General features: G+C 44.6%; 1 protein-coding gene and 1 pseudogene across 1 annotated transcript in view; one reads left to right on the forward strand and one right to left on the reverse strand.

The window, feature by feature from the left end:
- Ltbp1 (latent transforming growth factor beta binding protein 1) overlaps positions 1-25,163 on the reverse strand; it is a 394,201-nt gene that overhangs the window by 356,966 nt on the left and 12,072 nt on the right. The gene's annotated exons all lie outside the window — the stretch shown is intronic.
- Positions 18,554-19,091, forward strand: LOC118572019 (annotated as a pseudogene).

Below are 25,163 nucleotides of genomic sequence, written 5' to 3' on the forward strand. Positions count from 1 at the left end.
ACCCCTCCAGGGGGTGCATCAAACAACCCTTTCACAGGGGTCACCTAAGACCATCAGAAAACACAGATTCTTGTTTGTTTATTTGTTTTGGTTTATTTTTGAGACAGGGTTTCTCTGTGTAACTCTGGTTGTCTTGGAACTCGCTTTGTAGACCAGGCTGGCCTTGAATTCATTGAGATCCTCCTGCCTCTGCCTCCCAAGTGCTGGGATTAAAGGTGTGCGCCACCACCGCCCAGTGGAAAACACAGATCTTTGCATTAAGATAGCAAAATGACAGTTATGAAGTAGCAATGAAAATAATGTTATGGTGGGGTCACCACAGCATGAGGAACTATACTAAAGGGTCACAGCATTAGGAAGGCTGAGAACCACTGGGATAAAGAGAGCTTAGAGAGCCCCCCTCCCCAATAAAAGCACTGTGGAGAAGAGGTCCTGGGCCTAACCTTCTGACGGACAAAAGACAGCCTATTGGTGGCCGTGTTTGCTCCACCCTAGAAACATACACCCCAATTCTCATTTACCCTAATCCTCATCCCAGCCTCACAGATAGAAAAGGAGGGAGGGATTTTGCCCCACCCCACCCTTCTGAACACTAAGTACACTCCTTTTGTAGCGGCACACCGCGCCTGCCCCATCACACGCACAAATGCACTGATCTCGTTGCAAAAGGTCTATGTTTGTTCAGGAGTGGACAGTGCAGTCCCCCTGGCACACTGCTGAAAGCTGAAAGGAGGCACACTCCACCAGGCAGCTGAACCACTACAACAGGGCTTTGCTAATTAATGTTTTAAATCAGTATATAAGATAGTAGATGTCACTCTGGCATTTTTGAATAAACTATATTTAATGGACTCTCCTTTCGCCTCATGTCTCCTGCACACTTGCTATTCCTGATGTCCCCATTTTGTAACCTCATGATCTTGGTCTCTTCTCCTTTCTCATGTCCTACTGCTGTCCTTTTGCCAACCCTCTGTCCTTCATCCTTTATCTTTACTCCTCCTGCTCTCCTTTCTAGTGTGTTAGACTTTACCTGCATTTACACACACACACACACACACACACACACACACACACACACATTATGGGCCAGGTGTTTCATATGAAAGAGAATATGGAGTTTTTCTTTCTGCGTTTGGGTGACCTCACTTAACATTATACTTCCCAGACCTATTTTTCTGCAATCTGACCATAATTGCGGTCATTTGCCTGATCAGAACACTCGACAACTGAGGGAAAGATTCTGAGGGGCCTTCGCATCAGTGACTGCTGTTGTGGAATATCATTTTAGCTAGGCAAAGATGTGTTACATTTGTTTATGCTGCAGAATATTACTTAAACTATGTGAAGGTGTGTTACATTTTCTTCAGCTGCCTTTGTTAATGATGTAAAGATGCGTTACATTTGTGTTGCCTTGCCTCTCCAAGGCACATGATTGGTCTAACAAAAAGCTGAACAGCCAATAGCTAGGCAGGAGTGTGGTGGGATTGTGTTCCCCAAAATATTGTGCACCCTAATAAACTTACCTGGGGTCAGAAAACAGACAGCCACTAGATACAGAGGCTAGAAAATGGTGGCACTCATGCCTTTAATTCCAGCATTCCAGAGGCAGAAATCCCTCTGGATCTCTGTGAGTTCAAGGCCACATTGGAAACAGCCAGGCCTGGTGATATATGCCTTTAATCCCAGAAAGTGAGCCTTTAATCCCAGGAAGTGATGGCAGAAAGCAGAAAGGTATTTAAGGTGTGAGGACCAAGAACTAGAGCTGGTTAAGCTTTCAAGAAGCAGTTCAGCTGAGATCCATTTGGATAAGGACATAGAGACTTCCAGTCTGAGGAAACAGGATCAGCTGAGGAATTGGTGAGGTAAAGTTGGCTGTGGCTTGTTCTGCTTCTCTGATCTTCTAGCATTCACCCCAATACCTGGCTCCAGGTTTGTTTTTATTAATAAGACCTATTAAGATTCCTGCTACACAGGAGAGGTATAGGTGGAGCTGGCAGGCAGAGAGAATAAGTAGGAGGAGAAATTTAGGGCTCAAGAGAGAAGAAGGAGAAGAGAACACTGGAGAGAGGGGACACTCCCAGGGCCAGAAGCCAGGCAGCTGCCAGCCAGCCATGGAGACAGCAGGCAAGTAAAAATATACAGAAGAAAGAGAGAGAGGGGGAAAGGAAGGAAGGAAGGGAGGGAGGGAGGGAGGGAGGGAGAGAGGGAGGAAGGAGGAAGGAAGGAAGGAAGGAAGGAAGGAAGGAAGGAAGGAAGGAAGGAAGGAAGGAAAGTTTTAAAAAAAATCCCAAAGCAAGATGTAGATAAAGAGAAACAGATTAAAATAAGAGCTAAGATAAGGCTGAGCATTCATAACTAATAATGTCTCCGTGTCACGATTTGAGAGCTGATTGATGGCCTAAAATAAAGTCTGCTATAGACTGCTACAAGACCTGACCCAAGTTTTGACAGCTTCTCACTCCAACAGCAATGCCCATCACTCCTGAGCCTGGTTGGTCATTGGAGAACAGAACCGTATGTGATGGTGCAGGACTCCAGGGAGCAAAGTCCCTTACACAGACAGAGAAGTGTAGGTCACTGTTATTCTTTTAGTATTTGTTTCAGGAAAGAAGACAGACTTGCCTGTCTGCCAGTACCAATGACAGCTTGTCACATTCTGACCACACCCCTGAACCATAAGAAGCCACAGACAGATCCTTGTCACGGCCATAACCCATTCTGAGAGGGTCCATGTGATAAGCAATTGTACCTTTCTGCAGAAGCAAAGCCTTGAATGGAAGGTAGCTTACGGGGAACAAGCCCCAGTCCTAACTTACACTTTCTTCCAATAACTGCTCACTAGCTTCTACAAATGCAGTAAGCCTCTATGATCCTACGACAAACTTGAATGCAAACATCATAAACGTCCTTCATAAAGTGACCCCTCTGCAGTCCTAAAAGTGCTCTCACAGACCACTACAGGTACAATATGGGCAGGATAAAGTACAAACACTTGGAACCAGAAACATTCCCAAGAATTGCTAGTTTTCCAGGAAAGAGTATCTGGGCCCCTGCTGTGGTTAGGATGTTTGTGAGCCCCCAAATTTCAGTGCAAATGTTGAACTCCTAATCCCTGAACTGATGGCATTTAAGAGGTGGGGCATTTGGGAGTTGAAGGAGAGAGCCCTGATTGATAAGCAGGATTGGAGGCCCTGGTGGTTCCAAAAGGATCCCCTGCATCTTTCACTAGATTAGAGCATCATGTACGGAGTAGGTGCTCACCTGCTGATGCCTTGAACCTTGGCCTCCCTGCCTCAAGAACTGTAAGAAATAAAAGTCCTTGCTTATAAGCCACTCTATTTAGGGAATAGTGTTATGGCAGCTTGATTGCATACAGCTTTTAGTCTATCCCATGGTGTTAGAAAAACCAAGGCTGTAATAGCTTTTCCCCTAGTGACAACTTCAAGGGCATAGGAAGGCAACCTAGGTGGCAGCCAATCATGCAGGCGTTAGGTTTGGCTGAACTCAGAAAGTCACAATTTTCTTGTTTATAACTAGGGGGGATATACCTCCTTTAGAGACTGTTGAGACCACAGGAGAGACAGTATGCAGCATTCTTTGCAGAAAGCTGACACACAGTAAAGTCAGGAATGCAAGACAGTTATCAGTAGAACCATAAAGCTGCACAGCTTGGCAGGACATGGAAGATTAGCCTTCAGTCAAATCAGGAAACCCAAAGACCAGTAGCACCACATCACCTAGGCATTGGTGAGAAATGCAAAGTCTTCACCCCAGGCCCAGGGACACAGCCATCAGAAGACAGTTACACATAGCAGTTCCTAGCAGTTTGGGGAGCAGGGTCCTACAGCGTCTCCTAAGAGCTTTGAAACACTAAAGCAAAGGTATTCCTACAAAGAGGCTAATTCACTGGGTGCCTGAGAACTTGGAAGGAAAGAAAAAAAATATTCTTCTGAACAGATTCATTGAGTGAAAATCTGAACATGATCACATGTACAGGTCCTAGGGTAAGATGAATGGGTATAATTCTAACTCTACCATTTTCTGGCTCTCTCACGAGCCTAGTTAGTTTTAATTGTCAACTTGATACAGACTCTAGTCATCTGAGAAGTGAGTCTCAATTGAAGGGTTGCCCAGATCGGACCAGCCTATGAGTATGTCCGTGGGAGATTGTCGAGTGTCAACAGATGGAGGAGGACCCAGGCCTCTGTAGGCAGCCCCGTTCCTGAGCAGGCGGTCCTGGGCTGTGTAAGAAGGCTAAGAACGAGCCAGAGAGCAGGCAAGCAAGCAGCACTCCACCATGATTCCGACTCTCAAGTTTCTACTCTGATTTCCCTTGACAACAGACTGTGTGATCTGGAAGCGTAAGCCAAATAAATCCTTTTCTTCCGTAAGTTGCTTTTGGTCGTGGTGTTTGTCACAGCAGCAGAAAGGACATTAGAACCACCCCCTCGGGCAGGTCAACTCATCTATTGGAGCCTCAGCTTCCTCATTTTAAAGATTGGCATAATTGGGCCTCTCTCATAATGACACTGAAGTGAGCCATAATCCATAGGAAACACACTTAATAGTGCCTGGCATGGCATTCATCCACAACGAATGCTCAAGACTGCTAACGCTTTATAAAGACCTCCAATGACAACAGTTTCCTTCCCGGTGGTTTAGTTCTTTCCTCCAAAGGAAACACTTGCTAGAAAGGTCTGCTAATGAATTCTAAGGGCACTTCAATAATCAGTAAGGTCCAACCGCTCTTCTCACAATCAAGCTCTGTGGTTAGATGTTCCTAATAAGTCCTAGTATACATACCCACCCTCTCCTGTTGGGAATCCTCATCTGGTCCCTTCACTTCTCGACAAACCATGCTCAGTTTTCTCATCTGTCAAACAGAAGTTTGGGCCAAGCTGACCATGTGACCCCCAACCTTTCCAGCAACTCCCCAGGTCCCCACAGTCATGGTGCCAGGAAGAAACACTCACCAAAGACAGAGTCATGTTCTTACCTCAAGGTCCTCAGTAGGAAAAGAAGCCTACTCATCACAGCTGACCGTGGGCGACATTTTCACAGCCTCCAAATGATAACCCAGTCAAATGAAGCTTAACAATAGGCATTCTCTGAAAACCTTCTAAATATAAACACATTTCCCTGGGAAGGCAGAGGATTTCCTGAAGAGTTCTTCTGAGGAAGCCAACGGGTCTCAATAATAGAGGGTGTTTGGTTTGACTTTGTGTATATGAGTGAATAAGTGTGTATGTGTGTGTGTGTGTGTGTGTGTGTGTGTGTGTGTGTGTGTGTAAAGCAATGTCGAGCTTTTTGTTTCCTGAGAACTCTAAGATGTGTCAGGGAGTACCCGCCAGTTTTCCTTTCACTGCTTCTCCCGAGTTCTCTCCATTCCTTTACTTTCAGAAGAGCCCAGTCTGACTGACACCAGCTCCTTTTCCACAGAGACCAGCTGGGTCCCAGGAGCCATACAATCCCCATCAGCCCTTGAATGCTCTGGCCTGTGTTCCTAGCTCACGGCCGGCCGTGATTGAGCAACTCTCTCCATGCCAAGCCTTCACATTCACCCCGAAAGTCCAGCCTCCCATTCCAGCTGCTGTAGGCTCGCTCTCTCTCTCTCTCTCTCTCTCTCTCTCTCTCTCTCTCTCTCTCTCTCTCTCTGCATTCCAGTTTGCGACTACCTATTTCCACCTCAACATGCCCAATCCCGAACTTATCAGTCTTGTCTAACTTTCCTTCCCGCTACGAAAACTTGAGGTGACCTTTCTCCTCTTCCTCCTCTAGGCCTCAAACCTGCTTCCAGTCCTACTAACTTGACCTCCTCCATCAGTGTGGCCCCTCTGACTTTTCTCACTGCTGTTGCCTGACAGAAATGACTTTGGAAGGGGGATGGAGGGTAGGGCTGATCTAGGCTCACAGTTTGAGAGGGTAAAGCCCACATGGTAAAGGGCAGCTTCAATCATGGTGGTGGGAGTTTCTGATACATTTTCGTAGGTCGGGAGGCAGAGAGGGCTTGACCTTGACAAATTGCACCAAATAATCCTCAGAACCCAAGCCCTACATAAACCTGAGAAACCAAGCCCAAGTAACCCACTTCCTCCAGCCGGGCTCCACTTCCTAAGGGTTCTCTAACTTCCCACCACGGCACCACTACCTAGGGACCTAGGGTTTAAACACATGAGCCTATGGGGGAGCTTTCACATCGACCTCATAGCAGCATCCCAGGGCAGGCATTACTGCTGTCTCCTGCTTACCTGAATCTGGCAAAATCAGTAATAACAACTATCCTTCAGTTTTCAGGCCTCTGCTGAATGTCAGGTTGTGGGATTGAGTCCTCACTTCTGCCGTGGAGTCTGCAGGATGAACGTGGATCACCACATTCAGATTAAGGAACCCAAGGCTAAGTTCTTGCAATGGAATCACCGTGTGGCTGGACAAAGACCCAAGACAATGAACCAAGCTTGCCTGAGCACTGAGCTCAGTGTGTCCATTTCCTTCACCCTCCTAGATACTAGAAGCTGAGTCAACAGAATTCTCTCACCACCCCTCTTGTGAACACAGTTCTTGCATCCCATTGCTGGGCTTTTGACAACATTGGACTCTGATCGCAGTACCTTTCTCCCAGTCTCAATCTGCAAAAATAACGATCCTGCCTACTTATGCCAAAACCTCCTGACTGGGGGAATGTGTCTAACGCAGCTGAAATTGGCATGGTTCTCTCTTTTGAACACCAATGGCACCTGGACCTTCCAGATCCCTTTCCCACAGCAGCACCCCACTAACTGGCAGAAGTCCCCCATCTTTCACCCTAGCAATGAGGAGAGCACCTTCCCTGTACCCCACAAATTCTTGCTGCCTTGAGGCAGCACGGTAAGATCACCCAGGCAGACTCACACTCAGCTCGTAACACAAATCAAAAAGCACGTAGACTCATCCCGCCTCTGCCAATACTTTCAGGAATTTGTGATGTACATGATGACTGTTGTTCTAGTTTTATTTCTGATTCTGTGATAAAACTATTCTGACCAAAAGGAAAAAAAAAAATCCCAGAAGAAAGGGTTTATCTTAGCTCACAAATCCAAGCTAGAATGCATCGTTGCAATGAAGTCACAGTGGCAGGAATTTGAAGCAACAAAGTCACATGACATCAGAGTCAAAAACAGAGAGAAGCGAACGCACACATGCTCACTTGCTGAGGCTCAGCTCAGCTTCTCTACTCATACAGTTCAGGCTCCTCTGCCTAGTGAATGGCGCCACCCACAGTGGGCTGGATCTTTCCACGTCAATTAACTTAAGACAATCCTCCACAGATGTGCCTAGAGCCCGACCCAGCATAGACAATCACTCATTGTGATGCTCTTCCCAAGTGACTCCAGACTGTGTCAAGCTGACAATTAAAACTAACCACCACTACTGTGTTTTTGTCAAGTAGAGACCAAAAAATCCCAAAGGGGTGCTTTTTAAGTTTTTAGAAAGCACAGTTAAGCTCAAGGAAATCCATGTTGTTTTTCATAATTAAAGTTCTTCAAGAAAGAAAAGGGGTGATCATGGGTGAGTGTCCTACCCCTGGAAGGATTCAGAGCCAGGTTAAATGGCTCTGTGGTATAAGAACCTGGAGGATTCCTGGGCTGGATAAAAAACAAGGTCTTTGCGACATGAGACCACCTAGTCTTCCTAGGACACCTCCAAATTGGATTCTAAAGCCACCTCCTTCCGGGTGTGAGATACCCTCTGAAGATGACTAGAAAACAATGTACTGAAGCCTCCTCGCCACCCCCAACCATCACTCCCCCGAGTGCCCATCTATCATTTATCCTTGAAGTTATGCAACAAGAGAAAGTGGAGGAAGCCATGACTTCATCCTCAGAATCCAAACCCTTCCTCTTATCATAAAAGTCTGTGTGGTTGTCAAACTTTCCAAAACTGCCCAAAGCTATCTTAATATTTAGACAGTTTAGGCAGCAATTATGGTGCAAGATTTACCGAGTTCAATTACACAACTGTAACTCAAGAAGAAGAAGAAGAAGAAAGAAAGAAAGAAAAAGAAACTATTCAAGACACTAGACTCCTCAGCTTATCTCCAAGTAATTCTGAGAATATATAATGAAGCAGAAAGCATAATTAACCCAATTCTAGATAACAAAGATCCATTTTAAAATGTGCTGGCTGGAACGCTCTGTAACTGCAGGTGTTTATGAGTAAATATTCAGAGAGAATGATGAGGTAACACGGGATCATGGTTTATGTTCTGTAACACTTAACAAGTTCTACGCTAGGAGATAATACAATGAAGTGAGTAACACACTCAAGCCAAGGAAAATAACTGTGTTCTTTTCTTCCAGTCAGATCTTGTCATCACACTCAAAGACTTGCTACAACGATCTTTATTAACTGTGTCATCCCTACTTTGGACCAGGGCTAGTGGCCATTAATTTATCATCTCTGAAAGCAAACTATGAGACAATAAGCATCCACTATAGATAAGTATGACATGACTTTTTGAGGGGGTGGGGACTAGGGACCGAACCCAGGACCTCCAACACACTAAGCAATCATTCTGCCCCTGAGCTACATCCCCAGCCATAGGCTTCTCTAGAGAAAGAATGGTACCGGGAAGTGTACACAGCCAGAGTGGTTTCATCGAAAACGAGATTGTCATCTCTGCGTGATTTCAAAACTGCCTCCCATACAGATGAAAACGTGGCACAAACGTGATAACAAAAGTGAATCATAAAAATACTAGTGAATGCCAGCTTTCCTCCCATACAAATGCTCAGCCATGAAGTGCTGAGAGTCACCTGAGTTCACCTGACAATTGGTCCCACTCGGGCATTCCTTTATTAGCAGTTCCTAAAACAATCCTCCAAAAGGATCCATGAAGAAAGAACTCAAAAAACACTGAGATGTATGATGCCACAGTGAGTCACTCAGCCGTCATCACCCCCGGTCCCAGTTCTCATGTGAACAAGGCAGGTACATAGTAAAGGGCACCAGAGCTCCAACAGTTGAAGTTTTGTGAGACTCACACAGTGTGATTCCAAATCTATGTATTTTTAAACAAAACTCTATCAGTGCTTTACCAAAAAAAAAGTCAAGGAAACTAGCACCACACTAAAAATTCACATGTATGTTTGTGTATAAATTTATTTTTATTAGCTGGGCATGATCATATATGCTTTTAATCCCAGCACTTAGGAGGCAGGCAGGGGGATCTTTGTAAGTTGTGAGTTCAATGCCAGCATGGTCTACACAGTGAGTTACAGGGCTATGTAGTGAGTGAGAACCCGTCTTTAAAGGTGGTGATGGTGCGCACCTTTAATCCCAGCACTCAAGAGGCAGAGCCAGGTGGATCTCTATGAGTTCAAGGCCAGCCTGGTCTTTGGAGCAAGTTTCAGGATAGCCAGGGCTACATAGAGAAACCTGTCTTAGAAAACAAAACAAAAAATAACAACAACAAAAAAGGACCTGCTTTATTTTATTTATTATTGTGTGTGCATGCATGCACACACATTGTGAAGGTTGTAGGACAACTTTGTGGAGTCAGTTCCACCTTTATGTGGGTTCCAGGGATTGAATTCATCTTAATTGTACAGCCAGTGCCTTTACCTAAGAGCCATCCTCTCAGCCTCATTTGCTTATAAGAAACAGGCCTTCACTATCCTGCTCAGCTTAGCCAAAAATTCTGAACTTCCCATCATAGCCACTTGAGTTTCTGGGACTATAGGCACACACCAGTTTACCCATCTTAAAAAATAAAAATAAAAACCCTCCATGACATATCAATCTGCAGTGAGACTAGAACCTCCTTTCCGATGAAGGCTGGACAAGGCAACCCTGTAGGAGGAAAGGGTCCCCAAAGCAGGCAACAGAGTCAGAGACAGCCCCTGCTCCCTCTGTTAGGAGTCCCATAAGAAAACCAAGCTACACAATTGTAACATATGTGTAGAGTGTCTAGGTCAGTCCCATGCAGATTCCCTGATTGTAGGTTCAGTCTCTGTGAGGCCCTATAAGCCCAGGTTATTGATTCTGTGGGTTTTCTTGTGGTGTCCTTGATCCCTCTGGCTCCTGCAATCTTTTCTTCCTGTCTTCCACAGGATTCCCTGAGCTCAGCCTAATGTTTGGCTCTCTGCATCTGTTTCCTTCAGTTTCTGGATGAAGCCTCTCTGGTGACAGTTGGGCTAGGCACTGATCTCTGAGTATAGCAGAATATCATTAGGAATCATTTCATTGACTTTTCCTTTTCTTCCTTCCTTCCTTCCTTCCTTCCTTCCTTCCTTTCTCTCTCTCTCTCTCTCTCTCTCTCTCTCTCTCTCTCTCTCTCTCTCTCTTTTTCTTTTTTTCTTTTTGGCCAGTCATGTTTGGTTCCATCCTAGGTCTCTGGGGTATCCAGCCTCTATGTCCTGGCCCTTCAGGCAGTGTCAGGGGTGGGCTCCCTCTCATCATATGGGTGATATGCCATGAATGGTTGATAGCCGTGGGAAGTCTGCCCTTTTCTAAAGAGAAACTGAGGAGTGGATGGCGGAGGGTAGAGGGGACTGGAAGGAGAGGAGGAAGGGGACACTCAGTAGGGATGTTAACCAATAAATAATAAATAAATACCCTCAACTCTGTCCCCACATGATCTGAGACAAATGCGCTTCACTAGGCTAAAGTTTAAAAACTACATGTGAGGCTAGACATACAGTCAATCATCCTTTATAGCCACAGGAGACTGGCCCCAGGACCTACTGCAGATACCTAATCCCCAACTCCTTAGAGCAGTGGTTCTCAACCTTCCTAATGCTGTGACCCTTTAATATGGTTCTTCATGTTGTCATGGCAACCATAAAATGACTTCATGGTTACTTCATAACTGTCATTTTGCTACTGTTATGGATTGTAATGTTAAATATATGCGTTTTCGATGAGCTTGGTAGGGGGGTTCACAACCCACAGGTTGAGAACCACTGCCTTAGAGTAATCGGCATGGTATTTGTATATAACCCTACTTACGTCTCCTGTGTCATCTCTAGATTGCTTATGATATCCAATTCAACACAGATGATATGTGCAATGTTGTTATATTGTTTAAGTGATGATAGCCAGAAGTGGGGAGTGGGGGGGAAGGCATGTAAAATACAGATGCACACCTTTAATCCCAGCACTCAGGAGGCAGAGGCAGGCAGATCTTTGTGAGTTCAAGGCCAGCCTGGTCTACCAAGCGAGATCCAGGAAAGGCGCAAAGCTACACAGAGAAACCCTGTCTTGAAAAACCAAAAAATAAAAATAAAAACAGGTACAGGGTTTTGTTTTTTTTTTCCCAAATATTTTCAATCTGAGACTGGCTAAATTCAAAGAGCTGACTACTCTAGTCCTATAGGATGTAAGAATCCCCAATGGACATGACAGCTGTGAGCTTACTGTCCCAGAGACCTTCATCCACTGCTTATGCACAGAACTGCTGAGACTCCCAAAATGGCAAGATGCAGGCTCACAAATGGCTGTCATTCTTTGAGAATCTGTAACAGCCAATGTCTGCCTAGCCCTGGGTTCAGATCAGGTACCGCCCATTGCTTTAAGGGTAATAACTTATTCCGTTCCCTAACTAAATGATGACTATGCAATTCCTCAGTCACCACGCTAACAGGAGGAACTATAATTATTCCCATTTACCAGCAGGGAAGCTAAGGACAGGGAGGACCCACAGCCAGTAAGTCCAAAGCCAAGTGTGAGCGCACATCTGTCCATAGTTCCTACACTGTGTGGTCTTTCAAAGGGAAACTCACTACTCCGGATGTCACGTCTACAGTGCCCTTGGTCCCTCAGAACCTAAGCAACTGGTAAGTCCCAGGATTGAGGACAAAAGGAAATTGATCCCCAGGCATCTCTTTTTCAGGGCATCCCCTCATCCATAGGATCAGTTCTTTTCTAGGTAGAGTTCGATCCAAAAGTCAGAGAAGACACAGCACTTCACAGGAAAAACTACTAAGGAGTTTGGAAGGGCCTGCCAAAATATGCGACTGTCGGTGCTGAAGGCCACCTGCTGGGTAACCACTGCCTCTTGATGCCCATAGGCAATACCTACAACCCTGTAAATTATAGAAAACTGAGAATACTGCAAACATTCATGACCATAAAAATGCAAATCTGTGGTATCTAGGAAATCCAAGCGGTTTCTGCCCTGTGGGTGGAACCATTTTGCACTTATGTCTAAATTTGCTCCAGCATTTATGACATTTAAACATGTGCTAAATCAAATCTCTGGCACGTGCTCATTTTCTATCTGTATGAGTCATGATGGCAGCCCCTATGTTAAAGTTATCCTTCAACATGGGTTTCTGAGATGAGAACCTAGGCTTCAAGTAGAAACTCAATTATAGCAATGTTCCAATACTGTGGTTTCTCCTTCTGGAAGGATCTTTTTGTAAATCCAAAAAAAAAAAAAAAGTGTTGTTATTTTAGAATTCAAAGTTTGACAGTGACACAAAAGTATTCAATACTGTTCCTCCAAAACAAAACTTGAAGAAAAGAAACCAAAATCCTTGAGAGAAATTATATACTATATTGCCTTTAAAACAAAGCAACAAGAAAGACAGAATAACTTGAGTGTTACTTTGTTTACTTTAAACCCTAATTATCTTCCTGTTGGGAACAGAATGAACCAACAGGATTGGAGCAGCAGTTTCCCAGGGTGCACACCACTGGCTGAGTGAACTCTTCAGTGGGTGGAAGGAGGGAAGGGATAGGCTGAAAGGGTGTGTATATACCTTTAAATATGGAGGAAAGGGTGAAATGGTACGTGCATGGCTGTTCCTCACATCCAGTCACTAACATCCACTCAGTGTGAGCTGCAAGAACTGAAAACTGAAAAAGCCCACCCGATGTTCAGTCTCGTCTCCTTGCCATGAGGTCCATCATCTTAGGTTGTAATCCTATCATTGCCTCATCACTTGGGAGTCAAAGAGCTAACTCCCTATAACCTACATCACTGGTTCCTGGGGCTCACTAGGACCCCAGCATGGCAGTCATACACGGAGAACATCCATCTAAAGAGCTAACTCCCTATAACCTATATCATTGGTTCCTGGAGCTCACTAGGACCCCAGTGTGGCAGTCATACACGGAGAACATCCATCTAAAGAGCTAACTCCCTATAACCTATATCATTGGTTCCTGGAGCTCACTAGGACCCCAGTGTGGCAGTCATACACAGAGACCATCCATCCAAAGAGCTAACTCCCTATAACCTATGTCATTGGTTCCTTTGGTGGGTGTAAACACAGGAACAGGAGTCAATAACCAAGGACCACCTCACAAAGGGTCTATAGTTTATGGTTGCGGAAGGGATGATGAAGTCTCACCTCTACCTGAGAGAGAGGCTCTGAGCAACTGAATGGCTACTGACAGTATAAGGAGGAGGGAGTCTGTTTTCTTCAGGATTTAGCTCCAGTAGATGGCCTGCCCTACAGCCATACCCATACCAACAGCACTGAGTAGTCTTGGTGTTTTGTTGGTCTGTTTTTAAGAACCTATGAAGTTGGGAAGAAACACTGTTGGGAGGAAAAATGGAGGAGACTAAATTCGGAAGTAGATTTGATCAAAATTCCTTATGTGCATGTCTGAAATTCTCAAGCAATTAAAAGAAATTCTGTAAAAGTTACAAGTCCTTATCTTTCTTGAACTATTAAGAAGTCTATGGTTTTATGGCTGTTTGAACAAATTACTACCAAGTGGTTGGCTTAGGAAAACCAAAATCTAGTCTCTCATAGTCCTTGAGGTTTAATAGTCTGAACCTCATCTCAGTGGGATGGAATCACAGTGTTGGCGGGCCACAAGGACCACAGTCCCGCCAGAGGCTCTTAAAGACAATCCCTTCCTTGTCTTTTTTGAGTTCGGTGGCCGCTAACATTCTTTGGCCTGTGGCTGCAGCACTCCAATCTTTGCCTCCCACTCTGTGCCTCCATAAGTGTGTGATGGGACGCAGAGTCCACCTGGATAGCCCAGGAAAACCTCCACATGTCAAAATGCCTAGCCAAATTATATCTGCCGGCTCTTGGCCACTATGATATCACTCATAGGTTCCAGGGATTAAGATTTGACATCTTTTGAGGGAAATGTGTCTACGACAGAAGAACTGTCAAATTCTCCATTGTGGCCAGAGGCATCCCAGAGGCATCCCAGAGGCATGGAAGTACACGGATGTGTCACAGCCCCGACCTTCACTTCCTAAAACAACTATTCAGAATAACAAGACCATTTCTGGGAACCTTACCAGCTCCCAGCAGACACTGGGAATTCTTGAGATCCCGCACCTAACAGGCGACAAGCAGAAGCTTGGGATGGGGGAGAACAGGTAGTCCACTGTCGCCAAGCAAACGGCCGATCAATGTCTCCAGCTCCTTCCACTTCCTTGAGGAAGAACACTGAGGGGAAACTGCCTGGCTCTCACCCTCACTAACGATAGAAATCCCCAACCCCTGGCCCAGAGTGCTAGCAGGCTGGCTCCAATTGATGTGACTCATGAGGGAATGGTAGCCAAGGACAATGACCCTGACCCCAGCCCACAGACCCTGGGGAACTTCCCTTCTTTCTGCTCCTTCATACGTCCACTCTCAGATTTCATCCCTTGCTTCTCTTTTTGCTAGACTCCTTCAAACGACCTTTAGTCCAGAACCACATTCTCCCTCAATCTATATCCCTTACTCCAACACATACCCATAGCTGTGGCTGCAGGGCAGCTAAGGGATGGCTACTTTTCTGTCTTGCATTGCCTCAAACATAGCTGAAAACAGTCAGTCCATGCGGCATCCCTCCCATGCAAGATTTTCCCCTCTTAGTTAGTTTCTATTGTTGTGAAGAGACACCATGACCACGGCAACTCTTATACAGGAAAACATTTGATTGGGGTGGCTTACACATTATCATCATGGTGCGATATGGTGGGATGTAGGCAGACATGGTGCTGAATATGGAGCCAAGAATCCTACATCTTGACCCACAGGCAATAGGAAGTGAACTGAGACACTGGGCATGGTTTGAGCATAGGAGACCTCAAAGCCTGCCTCCACAGTGACACACTTCTTCCAACAAGGTCATATCTACTTCAACAAAGCCACACCTCCTAAGAATGCCACTCCCTATGAGTTTATGGGGGCCAATTACATTCAAGCTACACACCCTCTCATCCCAAATCATGGTTATCTATTTCCTTTCCCCAGTTCTGACTCCCTCTACATTAGGCTTCAGCCAACCTATTCTCTCCCTCAGGAGTACCCTAAAGGCACCAGTCTGATACTCTATCCTGAGAGCTGAAAGTCAGGATTCCCCCACAAAATATTATCAAATCTAATCCAATGATCCATATTAATAAGGTGGTATTAGTTATTTGTTGATACAGTCAAATGGCTGACAAGAGGCAGACATTAAGTGAGGGAAGGCTTGTTTTGGCTCACCGAGTAAGGGGATAGTCTATCACGTCAGGCAAAGTGTGGCAGCTAGAGTGTCGAGGCTGCTGCTCACATCTGGACAGATTGGGAAGCAGAAAGGGGGTGGGAAGTGGGTCTAGGATATAGACCTCAATGCCCACCCCCAGCAACTAATTTCTTAGGGCCCATTTCCTGGAGGTTCTCTAACCTCTGTGAGCTGGGGAGCAAATACTCAAAAAATGAACGTGTAGGGAACATTTTATACTCAGATTACAAAAAAAAAAAAAAAAAAAAAAAAAAAAAAACTAAACATAAAAGACCAGCCTAATCAACTCAATGAGCTCAGAAGACATTGCATGATGAGAAACTCATTCATTCAAAAAATCCTGGCTGAGTACCTATCATGCACCAGGCACAGGGAAGACTTAAAGGACCTTTCTGCACTTGACTCTTTACCACTGAGAGTTGGAAAGACTCTCAGAAAGCCATGGGGGGGGGGGGGGGGGGAGGACACAGGGAGAGAAGGAGAGGCAATCAGAGGCCAGCCATGCAAAGAGTCTGAAAAGAAAGGAAAGGAAGTAAATGACACCCCTAATGTGACATGCAAAGTCACACAGAACCCAGCCATCCCTGAGAGTGCATCCCCACCTTGCATATGTCCATACCCGCTCCAGCAGGGACCTGAAACTTTAAGAGAAAGAGGTGTACCTTGGAGTATTTAACCCCAAAGAAGACTGTAAGCTCCTAGAGAAAGTCCTGGATATTGGTGAAGACAACCACACATGCTTGGCTAACCAAACGAGTATTGCTCAACCTTAGGAGGGTGGGAAGGCATGATCCTCCACCCCCTGGAATCCTGAGTGAGAATTTGAGGCTCATTTTCCCACAGGATCATCGCCAGGCGTGGCAGCTGAGCTCCAAGCAGGACAAACACCATCTGTAGTCTGCACGGATCCTGAGAGGCAGAGACGAGTAGGGATGAAAAGAGGCTGGCTCTGGGTCTGAACCCTGCCTTGAGAGTTTGTGCATCTATAAAATACGGGGAGCCACCCAAGTCCTGGTGAAGCAGCTAGCACAGCACCCAGCCTGGCACAGCTAGGGCTCAGTATATGGCACCATGTTTTCAGAAAATGAATATTCTGTTCCAGGCTACCAGACAACAGAGTTCTGTCAAGTGCACCACTTGTTCAAACACAGAGGACCTTCTGCATTAGAAGACCATCTAGAGACGGTGACATCTGTGCCTTTCCATATTTTAAATAATAGTAATAATTATATCCATGCTAGTTTAACAAAAATAGAATAACTTATCCAAAATGTAAGATCGATTATGACCAATATGTATATAGTACATTTTTTCCCTCTGGACAGGGTCTCACTGTGTAGCCCAGGATGTCCTAAAACTTCAGATCCCTCTGAGCAGTGGGATTATAGGTGTACACCACCACATCCAGCCTTATATAATAACAATTTTCTTTCAAGAAACTTGGAAGTGTGTCTTGCATGTTATGATCCAATCCTAGGGGGATCACAGGTAGACCATTTCCAGACTCTGTGTTGAGAAAGGCAATCAGAGTCCAGAGACCTCAGAGAGCCTCACTTTTCTCATAACTCTGTTGTTCTCCTGAATGGGAGCAGGGGTTCTGAAAGACTCTTAGAGCTGCTTATCCTGACCCATCAGGTGAGGCTGAGCTCCAACACTCCGGATTGTTTCCCTGCTCTGGAAAACCACCACCAAGAAAGGAAATTTCACATGATCAGCACACCCTACAAAGTCTTACGACTACCAATCTGAACAGTGGTGAACATCAGGAAGGATGAAAGGAATCCCAAAATTCATTTGGAACAGAGGGAGGGATGGAGATGGTCCAGAGGGACACTGAAAGAGACTGATGTGGCCAAAAATCCACAGAAGCAGAACAGTTACAGTCATCAGCAATGGTAACAAAAAAACAACATTGTCCCCATCCAGGTGTCCTGAGGGATGTCTTTCTGTTTGCTGTGAATATATGTTGCTCCCATTGGCTAATAAGTAAAGCTGTTTTGACCTATGGTAAGGCAGCTTAGAAGCAGGTGGGAAATCCAAGCAGAGATACAGAGAAAAGAAGGGTGAAGTTGGAGGAGACACCAAACCACCAGCAGACTGGGTAACACCACAGCCATGTGGCAAAACATAGATTAATAAAAATGGGTTCATTTAAAATGAAAAAGATAGCTAGCAAGAAGCCTGCCATAGGCCATACAGTTGGTAATTAATATAAGACTCTAAATAATTATTTTATAAGTGTCTGTGGAACCTCAGGGCCAGGTAGGACACAGGAAAACTCCCAGCTACACAGGTGACTCTAGCTGAAGGCACACATTGGTGCCTCCTATTTTTAAATAATATTTTTACTTTTTGAAAGTTTTGTACATGTGCACAATGTGTACTGATCATCCATCACCACCTCCTTTCAACTTCTTCCCCATCTCCCTCCCAACTTCACATCCTTGTCTGTATTGTTATCACTGTAACAACTGAGGCCAGTGAGTATTGCCCATATGCACACAGGTGGGGTATGAGCGCATCAGTGGGATGAGATCAACCTACCAGTGGCCACGTCACCAAAGGAGAATGCCTCTCTCCTCCTCGGCTACCATCAACTCTTAATAGCTCTTACAATGGGACCAGAGCTAGTGGGTAGGGTTAGGGCTGGAATCCCTCCATGTGGGAATTCTGACTGGCTTGACAATCCCAGAAGACATGGGGTACTAACTGGTGCCTCTCTCTGCTGACAAATGCCAGGACTCTGAGCTGTACACAGAGCCACCCTCTCTATGGCACCACCTTATCCCATGGCATGTGCTTTCTGTAAATGGCATCCCTCATGGAGGTCCTTGGGGACCTCCCTTGAGTGTCCTAAAAAGTTAAAGTTATTAAAAACATATGGAAGTTTCTCCATAATCCCAAATGCACCCCCTCAAAATAAAAACACTTTAAAGCAAGAGTCTTGGGAAATTCTTCAGGGCTCTTGTGAAAAACTGGTCTCATCTAAGGCCTGTGTTAAAGAGAAGGGTTATCCAAGGATGCTTTAGAAGTCTGATAATTTGTCATTTTTGTTCTTAAAATTCTACTTTAGTCTCTTCCTGTAAGTGGCCCGAGGTGACCTGTGAAGATGGTCCACTACTCTCTTGACCCAGGAAATCCTACAAAATCATCCAAATCAAGAAGGTCAAATCATCGTGTTCACTTTAAGAATACCCGTGAAACTGCCCAGGCCATCAAGGGTATGCATATCAGGTATCTGAAAGATCTCACTTTAAAGAAGCAATATGTGCCACTCTGGTGGTATAATGGTGGGGTCGGTAGGTGCGCCCAGGAAAAACAGGGCTAGATACAGGGTCAGTAGCCAAAAAAGAGTGCTGAATTTTTGCTGCACATGCATAAAATGCAGAGAGTCATGCTGACCTTACAGGTTTAGATGTAGGCTCTTTAGTCATTGAACATACTTAGGTGAACACAGCACCTAAGATGCCCTGACGAACTTAAAGAGCTCATGGCCGGCTTAACCTATACATGAGCTCCCCACACCACATGGAGATGGTCCTCACTAAAAAGGAACAAATTGTTACAAAGTCAGAAGGGAGTTTGCATGGAAGAAAAAGATATCCCAGAAGAAACCAAAGAAACAAAAATTTATGGCACAGGAATAAATTCAGCCTAAAATAAATGCAGATAAAAATAAAAAAAAAATTCACCTTCTCATCTCAAGTCCAGATGTCTAGAGCCTGGAAATTCAAAGCAGGAGCATCAGGAATTGAAAGCCAGCCTGTGCAACACAGCCAAGTTTGTATCATCTGGGGGCTACATGAGACTGTGATTCAACCACACTAAAACAAACAAAAGAAAAGTCAAAATAAATTAAAAAAAAAAAAAAAAGAGTGCCAGGAAGATGGCTCCATGGGTTAATGCACTTGCTGCCAAACCTGCTTCCCGCCAGAGTTCAGTTTGCAGAATGTACAAGGTGGAAAAAGAGAGTCAACTCCTTCAGGTTATCCTCTGATCTACACATGGGTACCATGGCGCATGTACAAACATACATGCAAAATTAATTAATTGAATCTAGATCTTAAGAGAATAAGAAAAAGAGGCCATCCAGATGAGTCACTGTGTAACAGGCACCTGCTGCCAAGACTGAGTCCTGAGTTTGATCCTAGGGACCCATGCAATAGCAGAAAATTGACTCCCTGGTTGTCCCCACCTGCTCTCCACCCTATATCCCTACAGAAAGAAACCAACCCAACTTACAAACTAAAAGGTTCCTTACTACACTTACATAGAAGGCAAGTGGGATCAGGAAATGATAGCCACTGTTCTAGTGAGTTTATCAAATTTATCTAGTTTATTTATCACATGAAAATTAAATTGAGATGACTATGAGGACGGACAAAATCTAGCTGATACCATCCAATGCTGGCAAAAAATGTAGAGCCAAAATATTCTCACTTGCTGATGGTACTCTAAAATGGTATGGCCATGTTGAAAGTCAGTTTCAGTATCTTAGGGGGAAAAAGTTCTATCCATGTTCTAACCATCATCCAGCAATCACACCCTCTGATATTTCCCCAAACGAGATGAAAAATTACACCACACAAAAACCTAAGCAAAACATTGCAGCATCTTGATTTACAATCCTCAAAACTTAGAAGAAACCCAGAGGCCCTTAAGTTGATGACTAGATAAACTGCAATCCATCCAAACACTGGAATATTACTTCAGGCTTAGAAAGCATGAGCCACCAAGGCATGAAAAGGTGTGGAGGAACCATACTGTGTGAAATCAGCCAGTCCTAAAAAGCTACATAAGGCAGGATCCCAACTATGGGACGTCTTGGAAAAGACAAAACTACAGAGCCGGGATCAAGGGGTTGCCAAGGGTTACGTAAAAGAAGTAGCAATGAGGGAGACAACAATGGATTCTTAGGGCAGGGCAACCATTGTGTTTGAGACACAGTGGTCGGTGCCTGTCATTTTATACATTTGTCAAAAATCTACGGTAAGCACCCCAAAAGTGAACCCTAATGCATGATATATGAATAATGGACTTTGGGAGATAATGACGTGTCTCGATCGGCTCACTAATGGCAGTGAATGTCCCACTCCGCGATAAGTATTCTGATAGTGGGAGAGCTGTGGGTAAGTGGAACCTAAGATACAAACGAGGACTCTATTTTCTGGCCAGCCTTGCTCTCAGCAAAATGAATTTTAAAATGAGAATTAGGACCAGGCTGAGGAAGTCTGGTGACCTGAATTCAATACCCCAAATCCACATAAAAGTTGAATGAGAAAACCAACTTCTGAAAGTTGTTCTCTGACCCACCCGTGACCCACCCGTGCATGTATGCACATGCATTCACACACACACATACACACACACACACACACACACACACACACACACACACACACATGGAATTGGGGTGAGACCAAATAAAAATGTAAAGAAAATAAATCAAATAAAATTTAAAAAATTTATTGCATCCCACATCCGCACATAATTACCATTCTAGTCCATAATTTTGCTTTTTTATCCAACTATCTTCTCACACTAAAACTGAATAAAAGCTGAGGGTTTAAACATGTATTTTTAAGGAATTCTTCAGATTTGGGTCATTTCGTAATTTCAGCACTATTTTCTAAGTCTGTGACCTTTACAAGATATTGCAATACTTGGAGGCCACATCAAAAGTAACATGCAGACAGACGGTAGTGGCATAGTGGCACATGTCTTTAATCCCAGCACTCGGGAGGCAGAGGCAGGCAGATCCCTGTGAGTTCAAGGCCAGCCTGGGCTACAGAGTGAGTTCCAGGACAGGCACCAAAACTACACAGAGAAACCCTGTCTCAAAAAACAAAAACAAAAGCAAAAAAAAAGTAACATGTAAATGATAAGAGAGAGCAGATGCTTCATGCATGAGAAAATAGAGCCAGTGAGGCCACTCAGTGGGCAAAGGTGCCTACTGCCAAACCTGAAGACCTAAGTTCAATTCCCAAAGACACACCCATGGTATAAGGAGAGAACCAACTCCAGTAGGTTGACCTCTGACCTCCCACACACCAAGGAACACATATCCCTATGCATACAATAAACAAATAATTTAAGTAATTTTCAAATTCAGAATAAAATAAAGAACTATAGCCATTACTATAATAACTGATTATTTAAATAAGCTACACACACACACACACACACACACACACAGAGAGAGAGAGAGAGAGAGAGAGAGAGAGAGAGAGAGACGTACCCCTCCTTTTCTGCTTAAGAGAAACAGACATTTTTAAAGGAACTAATTTTTCTTCAGCACTCTGGCACCAAAGCATTTGTGTATTAAATTATTTTGCAGAAATAAAAAAAGCAAGACACATTTAAAAAACACACACACAGGGGTGAAGAGATGGCTGTGTGGTTAGGCCCACTGGCTGCTCTTCCAAAGGACCCAGGTTCAATTCCCAGCAACCACACTGTGGTTCACAACTGTGAGCACTGCACGCACAATCCATGGGCACTCCACGCACATGGTATACATATATACATACAGGCAAAAACATCCACGCTCATAAAATAAAATAAAAAATTTAAAGACACATTCATGAGGGAAATAGTCTATTTCATAGAAGGAAAACAGCAATTTCTTCAGCTCTTTCTACAAAGAATGTCCTGGTCTTAAAAACTAGGCCATTCCTTTCCTAAAAACACATCTAATAAAAGTATGTGTCATTGCAGAAACAACTGGGCTATTTCCAAACATCTGATGTGTTCTTCCAGAACCTTCCAGGATTGAGCCAGAGTGATCCCATGCAACAGCCCCACGGGGGCACCTGTCCCTTCTTCATTACCTTGTTCTCTCTCAGTCTGAACTTCCCGATCTTGACAGGGTAGAGTTCTCTCTGCCAGTGTCTGGCATGCTCTGGGCAAATGCTAGCTCTTCGGTCTGAATCTCTGAGAAATGAGTAATGGCAACATTGTCTTAATTTCTTCCTTTCTCCTCATCCTTTGCCTTCCACAGCTTTCATTCCAGGGTGTGCACATTACATGGGGCCTCTGAGCTCCTATGTGCATCAGTCAGCTGGGTGCCTGCAAAAGTGAGGCCCCTTGGATCTACCTCCTTAGGGGTTCTGATCGGTAGGCCTGGTGGCAGGGATCCAAAATCTGTATCTGATATATGCAGCCCTGAGGAAGATCACTGAAAACCCATGGCTGGGCCCCACCCCACCACTCCTGATTCTAACATAGGTATATTAGGGCTGAGGAATTTATATTATTTCTTCTTTCTCCTCCTCCCCCTCCTCCTCCTCCTCCTCCTCCTCCTCCTCCTCCTCCTCTTCTCCTTCTCCTTCTTTGCAGGGCAGCAGGTAGAAATGAGATATGGAAAGGGAACACAGGACTCTTTGCAAGCTAAACACAGGAACACCGCCCCCCAAGAATTGTGAATCTCCACCACTGTTGATGGTTATATTTAATTTTTTTGTTTTGGTTGTTGTTGTTAATGTTTATGGGGGTGGGGTTTGCATGTGGATATAGTGCCCATGGAAGCCAGAAGACGGCATTAGATTCCCCTGGAACTGGAGTTACAGGCAGTTAGTTGTGATCTATCCAGCTTGGGGGTTGGGAACCAAATTCAGGTCCGGTCCTCTGCAAGAGCAGGACACATTCTTGACCTTTGAGCCATCTCTCCAGTCTCTGTTCCTTCCTTACTTTGAGACTAAATCTTACTGCATCTTCCAAGCTGGCCAGAAACACACTATCTAGCCAGACTGTTCTCCAACTGGCAATCCTCCTTGCCCCGGCATTGGAAGTGTACCTTACCATGCAAGGTAAGAGAATTCACAGCTCTACAAACTCCTCAGCCCAGCTGCCGCCACTGGCCCAAGGTCTACACTCAGAACGGCGAGGCTAATGGCTTACGGCTGGCATTCAAGCAAGCTGTATTAAAGAAAGGAATGAAGAAAATGTTACCATGAGAAGAACCTCTAACACTGAAAGCTGCTGCACAGGGAAGCCTGCTCCAATTCACATTCTCTAGTAAGAGAAAGGACTGTTTAATGACATAATCCCAGTCTCCGTTGATTTAAATGAATTTCATCTGGTTTTCCACTCAGAAACAAATGTGACTTGCAGGGCTTGTTAACCATGGACCCTCACTGAGGGTCTATTGTATACACAGCGCTGCGGGGGCAGCCCAGCTTCCTAATGGATAAAGAAGTCAGACCAAACACAGTGACTGCCTGTAATTTACTTATCGTCTGCATTATTTCACTTCCAATTACTATGAAATCCTGGACTAACTTAACCTTTCCACTGTCACAGAAGGAGGGATGCAGGGGTCCCCTGAGGGAAGGACTGTCTTTGAATTTCACTTTGAGAATAAAGCAAATTGGGGGGGGGGGTTAAGTGAAGAGGTAGAAATGTTTGCCTCTTTTCAAACAAGAGGTGTCCCAGAATCAGTAAGCTCACTGTGTAACATAAAGACTGAACAGAAGTTCTTCCATCTTTGAAAACCTATGGACACTGGGTGGGTCTTACGTATCTTATTTCTCAAGGCAAATATTACTAAGACAATGTAGAAAGGAATAGTCACGTAATCTCCATAAAAGGCTTGCCAATGGCACGGTAATCTCTATATATTGCTCTGGCACACGGGGTGGTCATGGATCTCACTTTATTTGTTCCTTACCATAAAATGAAGCTCAAGCCCATTTGCAGGATGACCTTACAAATACATTCCAGAACCGTTAGCTCCCTGTTACCAGTACTACATTTTCTTGAATTTCCGGGGCTCATCAAAGCCAAATGATTTATCACTGATGTTTAAAAGTTTTGACTTAAAAAAAAATAATAACACTATGTGACAATCCCTGCTAATTTGACTTTAAAAAAAAAAGATAAAATAGATTTGAATTATCTTGTGTATTGCAGTAACTCTCTCTGTTGATCCTTCAACAGCCCAGGCTGCTGACTCCAGCATCCTGTCATTATCGTTTTCTTGGCCTAAAACGTTCCTCTCCAAGACCTTGTCTTATCATACAAGTATAGTGAGTCACTGCCCTAGAGAGGCCTCCCCTAACTGCACCACCCCCATCCCTCCAGAATATTACCCATCTGGGTTCCGCTACATGGGCCTGGTAAAGTGCACCCAATGAAGCCGTACATTCACTCACTCATTCCACAGAAACGTACATTTGCAGGTACGGAGGAGGATGGACCGATGGCTGCAGGAAGGCATCTACCCACCCTGAGCTCACTCATACTCAAGGTTGGAGGCCGAACACACAAGGGGTTGCAACACAACATCAAATGTGTGGAGAGAGGAAAAGGAGTGTGTGCGTGGCACGCCTAACAGAGACTTGAATGAGGTTTGGGAAGGAGTGTTTCTGCCCCTGTTGGAATGTTGGGAAGATGTCTAAGGATTCACTTGGTGGGCAGAGACCAAAGTCTCCCCACTGTTTCGTCCCCGGAGCCAATGACTGGGCAAGGTGATGCCGTGTGCGGCAGTCCATTTCAAAGGCTTCTGAAACACACTTTTGAAGATGTGGGTTTCAACTATCCATTTGCTGCAGTGTATAAATGACACACGTGTGGCACACAGACCAAAGGATGGAGATATCCTTCTTATTAAAAACAACACATGGAAATTCATGAAGAACTGGAAGCCATCTTGGAACTGCTAGGTCAAATTACAAGAAATACAGCATTCCTATGTCTACAAAGGCTTAAAAACTTTTCCA

This window comes from Onychomys torridus, chromosome 21, assembly GCF_903995425.1.
Source record: "Onychomys torridus chromosome 21, mOncTor1.1, whole genome shotgun sequence".
Lineage (NCBI taxonomy): Eukaryota > Metazoa > Chordata > Mammalia > Rodentia > Cricetidae > Onychomys > Onychomys torridus.